Below are 7,500 nucleotides of genomic sequence, written 5' to 3'. Positions count from 1 at the left end.
TAATAAAGTACTTGGGTTCATACAAAGGAGTGTTAGTTACAAGACTAGCGAGGTCATCCTAAAACTGTATCTTGCTCTTGTGAGACCACACCTGGATTACGCAGTTCAGTTCTGGTCACCGTATTACAGAATGGATATAGAATCCTTGGAAAGAATTCAGAGGAGAATGACAAGACTAATCCCGGGCATTAGGAACCTTGAGTATAGAGACAGGTAAAAGCATCTTAATTTGCACTCCCTTGAGAGACGTAGAGCGAGGGGCGACCTGATAGAGGTGGAAGGCAGGGCTAAACAAAGGGGACATTACAAAGGTACTCAAATTATCCAACCAGGAGCGAACTCGTAACAATGGTTTTAAATTAGACAAATTTAGATTTAGGCGTGAAATAGGTAAACACTGGTTTGGAAACAGAGTAGTGGATGAATGGAACAAGTTACCAAATATCATCATTAACTCGAATACGCTGAATTGCTTCAAACATAGGTTGGATGCTCATATGAGCAATAGGGGTTGGGTGTAAACGGGACTGCCCACTATGGGCCAATAGGCCCGCTGCAGTTTCCTCCATTCTTATGTTCTTATGTAATTTCAAACTCAATTTGAAGCCACCTCGGGAAGCAAAATTTTATCAATAATTCCCAGCATGGCTTCCCAAGTGGGCATTCATGTCTGACAAATCTATTATCATTCTTTTTAACTGTTTTCGAAAACGTGGATGACGACAAGATTATGATGTGGTTTACCTCGACGGTAGCCAAGCCTTTGACAGGGTCCTCTACTAAGGACTAATGCGTAAAGTGGAGGCTCATGGAAATGGAGGAGATATTCTAAACTGGATTTGGAAGGTTTTACAGGACAAAAAGCAGAGAGTCAGCCTTAATGGCACGAATCCGATTGGGGTAACGTCACTAGTAGAGTACCCCAAGGCTCAGTTCTTGGACCATTACTATTTACCATGCACAAAACCGACATAGATATAAGAGTACACAGCAATATAGGTAAATTTGCTGACGACACTAAATGAGGACGCATAATTAATCTGACAGGACTCTGTAAAACTACAGGAAGATCTAAAAAAGTTTTTCTCATGGTCTGAAACATGGCAAATTTAATATGGACAAATGTAAAGTTCTTAGTCTAGGAGACGTAAGCAGAGAAACCAGATATCAGATGAACAATGGTGTTAAGAGAAATCTGACAGTGAGAAAGATTTAGGGATAGTGATGAGTAGGATTGTTAAACTAAAAACAAAAATGGGTATTTGCTCTAAAAAAAACAAAAAAAAAACAAGGCTAACAAAGTACTTGGGTTCATACAAAGGAGTGTTAGTTACAAGACAAGCGAGGTCATCCTAAAACTATATCTTACGCTTGTGAGACATTGCTTGGATTATGCAGTTCAGTGTTGGTCACCAAACTAGAGAATGGATATCAAATCCCTAGAAAGCATACAGAGAAGGATGTAACACTGGCATGAGTGAGTATTTCCCGCGAGGCGTGAGCCAATAGCAGTTACCTGTGACTGTGAATGCCTGAGGCCAAAACCAATAAAGAGAGCCGGGAGACGTGACGTCATGACCATGTACCGTCTTGTAAGCCATCTGTCTTAAGGAAAGAGTCTGTTGTGATGTACAGACGTGTGTGTGTGTGTGGCATCTTCTCCCAAGGCGACATATATATGAGCGAGTACTCATCAGGTTTTATCCTTTTCACGAAATGTATTGTGATTCCTGTGACCCCTGTTTGACAAGCTAGGGAGATAGGTTTATTGTTTTGATGTTCAATTGATGAACACTAATAGAAAGTATTCAATAAATACAGTAACCGTTACTCAGCATCCTAATTCATCACTCTCTTGTTGAGACAGGTTGATGTGTTATAAGTGTCTTGATGTTATGCATTGATGCAGTGACCCATTAGAAATAACATAACCTCGCTGTCCCCAGTTATTACCGGATACCCAACTATTCCAATTAACCTCCCTCCTTCTCCCTTCATATATAAAATTAAGGTTACCCTATAATGTGAGGGCGGCGAACCACAAACCTCCTTACCTCCCTCCTCCCTCTAGTCTCCCTCCGCCTCTCACCATCTCAAGAGGAAACAGAATAATGATCAAAGAAGGAATGATTATGCATGAGAGAAGAGAATTCGAGAGTGAAAGAAAGTAAAGAAATAAGAAATAAAACAATAAAAAGAAATAACAAACTCTATTGTTGTCACAAGGATGACAAGACTCATCCCGGGAATTAAGAACCTTCAGTATAGAGACAGATTAAAGCATCTTAATTTGCACTCCCTCGAGAGACGTAGAGTGAGGGGCGATATCATCGAGGTGTATAAATGCAGGTCAGGGCTAAGCAAATGAGATATAACAAAGATTCTCAAACTATTCAACCAGGAGCGAACTCGTAACAATAGTATTAAATTAGACAAATTTAAATTTAGGCCCCGAAATAGGTAAACACTGGCTTGGAAATAGAGAAGTGGATGAGTGGAACAAGTTACCATATATCATCATTAACTCGAATACGCTGGATAGCTTCAAACATAGGTTGGATGGATATATGAGCGATAGGGGTTGGGTGTAAACTGGGCTGCCCAGTATGGGCCAATGGGCCCGCTGCAGTTTCCTCCATTTTTATATTCTTATATTCTTAAAAATTTAATTAGGAAATCAATATTGGACGTGTGTGTGTGTGTGTGTGTGTGTGTGTGTGTGAATATCAGTTATAAAACAAGTCAAAGGAAAATATTTGTAAAATTTATTGTTTTTAAATAAATTTGTAACAACAATTTCAAAGTAAGAGTCATACTTTATCTACCTGGACACAGTGAGCTGACTCATATACTTTATCTACCTGGACACAGTGAGCTGACTCATATACTTTATCTACCTGGACACAGTGAGCTGACTCATATACTTTATCTACCTGGACACAGTGAGCTGAAATCGCATTATCTACCTGGGCACAGTGTTTGGCTCATATAGCTATCTACCTGGACACAGTAGGCAGCTCATATACTTTATCTACCTGGACACAGTGAGCTGACTCATATACTTTATCTACCTGGACACAGTGAGCTGACTCATATACTTTATCTACCTGGACACGGTGAGCTGACTCCTTATACATTATCTACCTGGACACAGTAATTGCTGACTCATATACTTTATCTACCTGGACACAGTGAGCTGACTCATAGCCTTTGTCTACCTGGACACAGTGAGCTGACTCATATATACTTTATCTACCTGGACACAGTGTGCGGGCTCATACATTACATCTACCTGGACACAGTGAGAGGCTGACTCATATACTTTATCTACCTGGATACGGTAGGTGACTCATATAATTTATCTACCTGGACACAGGCTGACTCATAATTATCTACCTGGACACAGTGAGCTGGCTCATATACTTTATCTACCTGGACACAGTGGTGACTCATATGCTTTATCTTTACCTGAACACAGTGAGCTGACTGATAATTTTATCTACACTGGACACAGTGAGCTGACTCATATACTTCTCCTACCTGAACACAGTGAGCTGACTCACTGCTCTTTTACCTACCTGGACACAGTGAGCTGACTCATATACTTTATCTACCCTGGACACAGTGAGCTGGCCTTATACTTTATCTACCTGGACACAGTGAACTGACTCATATAACTTTATCTACCTGGACACAGTGAGCTGACTCATATGCTTTATCTACCTGGACACAGTGAACTGACTCATATACTTTATCTACCTGGACACAGTGAACTGACTCGCCTACTTTATCTACCTGGACACAGTGTGCTGGCTCATATACTTTATCTACCTGGACACAGTGAACTGACTCATGGCGCCTACCTACCTGGACACAGTGAGGCTGGCTCATATACTTTATCTACCTGGACACAGTGTGCTGACTCATATACTTTATCTACGGACACAGTGAACTGACTCATGTACTTTACCTACCTGGACACAGTGAGCTGACTCATATACTTTATCTACCTGGACACAGTGAGCTGACGCATACTTTATCTGCCTGGACACAGTGATGAACTGACTCATAAGCATCTGCCTGGACACGGTAGGCTGGCTCATATACTTTATCTACCTGGACACAGTGAACTGGCTCGCCGCCGCCATCTACCTGGACACAGTGAACTGACTCACATATACTTTATCTACCTGGACACAGTGTGCTGGCTCATATACTTTATCTACCTGGACACAGTGGGCGGCTCATAGCCCTTTACCTACACGGACACGGTAGGCTGACTCATATACTTTATCTACCTGGACACAATAGGCTGACTCATATACTTTGTGGCTCATAAACTTTATCTTCCTGGACACAGTGAGCTGACTCATATACGTTATCTTCTTGGAAACAGTGAGCTGACTCATATACTTTATCTTCCTGGACACAGTGAGCTGACTCATATACTTTATCTTCCTGGACACAGTGAGCTGACTCATATACTTTATCTACCTGGACACAGTGAGTTGACTCATATACTTTATCTACCTGGACACAGTGAGCTGACTCATATACTTTATCTTCCTGGAACAGTGAGCTGACTCATATACTTTATCTTCCTGGACACAGTGAGCTGACATATATACTTTATCACCTGGACACAGTGAGCTGACTCATATACTTTATCTACCTGGACACAGTGAGCTGACTCATATACTTTATCTACCTGGACACAGTGAGCTGACTCATATACTTTATCTTCCTGGACACAGTGAGCTGACTCATATACTTTATCTACCTGGACACAGTGAACTGACTCATATACTTTATCTACCTGGACACAGTGAAGGAGATGGCTCGCTATCTGAACTACTTGGCGTGGCCCTGGCTGTTGGCCCTGCTTCTCGCTCACAGTTGCACAATATGGTAAGTATTTATGACTAGTTCTCTCTATTATTTCTATACTGTTATTTATACTTGTTAAGAACTGTCATGAGAATATCTACTTGATGTTATACGAGTGTCTTGGTAAATAAGATATTGTCATGTAGTAATATGAAGAAGACTCTGTTATCAGGGCTGGTGTCAGGAAAGTCTTCATAATATTTTGGAGAGTGGATAAATCTCTCCTCCGTCTTCATTCACAGGGAACTATGGAGGTGGTGGTGGTGGAGGCGATAGACAGATTGGACGCCCGCCTCATATTGACAATGGACAAGGTTTCATTGGTGGTGTTAATGCTCCTAGACCAGGCTCGGTAATAATAACAACTCACATACATTATCTTGTTATCAGTATTTATACCAAACAATTTGTTTGATAAGAACATGTTTTTATTTATGCAAAATATTTTCGCTTTAGAATTCTTTAATAATTATCGACTGCAAAGTGACATTCTGTGTTAGGTGAATACAATGTCACCGAATACGACCTTAACGCAACATATTGTAGACAAATCACTAAAAAAAAATGTTTATGGCAAATTTTATACATATGCAGTACACAGACACACACACACATATATATATATATATATATATATATATATATATATATATATATATATATATATATATATATATATATATATATATATATATATATATATATATATATATATATATATATATATATATATATATATATATATATATATATATATATATATATATATATATATATATATATATATATATATATATATATATATATATATATATATCATTAGCCCACAAAGCGTTACTCTGCTCACTTAAGTGGCACGGGCAGTCCCCTGGGAGGTTCACGGCGCCATAAGCTCGATGAACAGGCCTTGCGTGAAATATAACAAAGTCTAGGATTGCTTTTAGTGTCCTAGTGGTTTAGAGGTAGTGTTCCCGGTCACCCATATAAGATCGTGGGTTCGAGTCCTGGCGGGGTTAGGTTGTTGATTTTACACACATTTATTTATATATATATATATATATATATATATATATATATATATATATATATATATATATATATATATATATATATATATATATATATATATATATGCAAGTAAATCACTGTAGGTGTGCGTGATCTAGGTATATGCTGATAACCACAAGGAAAGAAGAAAACACGAAGTTCCTAAGCGCTTTCATGTAATTCACGTCTTCAGGGGTGAGTACAGACTAAGGAGAAGTGCAAAACAAGGTGTATATATACAGAGGAGGGTGAGATCAGGTCAACAATGGTCAGGTATTAGGTAATGACCCTAGTAATCTTTAAATAGCACCGAAACGGTCGGCAGTCAGTTCAGAGGGTAAGGTGACCCAACCTTTTCAACTGGTTACAAATCTTCTTAATTACAAAATTGTCCAGTTTGTACATGCCATTACTCAAATTCATGTTGAATGCTTCGGTATGTTTAATGAGACTAGATTCTATGATTTTCCTACTGTCAATTGAATTACAAGGTAATATTGAGGAGGCATTATCCCAGTCAATGCAATGCTTGTTATCCCTCAAATGAACAAACAGAGCATTGGATTCCTGGCCTGTCCTAACACTGTATTTATCTTGTTTAAGTCTAGTTACAAGATCTTTACCTGTCTGGCCTAAATAAAACATATTACATTCCTTACAAGGAACTTTATAAATGCAGCCACTTGTATTGTTGGGGGAGTTCTTGATTAACATTTGTTTAACAGTGCATGAGTTTATAAATGCCACAATGACGTTCCAGGCTTTTACTTGTAAAGGAATTTGAGAGAAATTTTTGTGAAATGGTAATACTAAGAGATTCTTCTGGTCATGGGTGGGCTTGGGATCGGTTCTATAAAAAGATTTCTTAGTAATGTTCAGGCATTTGTCTATGAAAGATCTAGGGTATTTAAGGTGTTGTATATGCATTTATGTCCAAGCCTTGTATTCCAAACTGTCCAGAAAGATTCACCAAAGCAATCCAAGCCCTTAAGAAAAATAAGCATCTACATGTCACTAAAGCAGATAAAGCCAACACAGTAGTGATTTTAAACAAAGATGATTATATCTCTAAAATGAATGACCTTTCGTGTGATGCTGCAACATATTCTAAACTCATAAATAATCCTCTCAACACTGTCAACACCCAGTTCAACAAAAAACTGAAGTCTCTATTGAGAGGCAAAGCTACTCTCATTAAACATCTTACTTCAACGTCCCCTCCACTGCCATACATGTGCGGTGTAATCAAGACCCACAAGCTTAATAACCCAGCAAGACCCATCATTAGCTCAGTTGGGTCAATCTCTTATAAACTATCTAAATGGTTAGTTTCTTTACTAAATTCCCTAGTTGGCAACATTTCTAACTCCAATATCAAGAATAATATGGATTTGGTTGATAAACTCAATAACTTACATATTAATTATGATTTTAAACTGGTCAGTTTTGATGTAACATCACTCTTTACAAAGGTCCCAGTTGATGATTTACTGGAGTTCCTCATAGATTCCCTGGATAATATTTCATTGCCCTTCTCGAAAGATGACTTCATTGAACTCATCAAAC

At 38.6% G+C, this 7,500-nt stretch overlaps 1 long non-coding RNA gene across 1 annotated transcript in view; it reads left to right on the top strand.

Moving 5' to 3' along the window:
* The window catches only part of LOC121879342, a 6,259-nt gene extending 861 nt beyond the window's left edge, over positions 1-5,398 (top strand). The window contains exons 2-3 of the long non-coding RNA XR_006091309.1: positions 4,827-4,908; positions 5,130-5,398. This is a non-coding gene — a long non-coding RNA (uncharacterized LOC121879342). The remainder of the gene's footprint in view (positions 1-4,826; positions 4,909-5,129) is intronic.
* Positions 5,399-7,500: the final 2,102 nt, after the last annotated feature.

The sequence above is a fragment of the Homarus americanus genome, unplaced genomic scaffold (genome assembly GCF_018991925.1).
Source record: "Homarus americanus isolate GMGI-L3 unplaced genomic scaffold, GMGI_Hamer_2.0 scaffold16894, whole genome shotgun sequence".
Taxonomy (NCBI): Eukaryota; Metazoa; Arthropoda; class Malacostraca; order Decapoda; family Nephropidae; genus Homarus; species Homarus americanus.
Note: the sequence above shows the minus strand (reverse complement) of the source record. Positions and strands in the feature narration are given on the sequence as shown.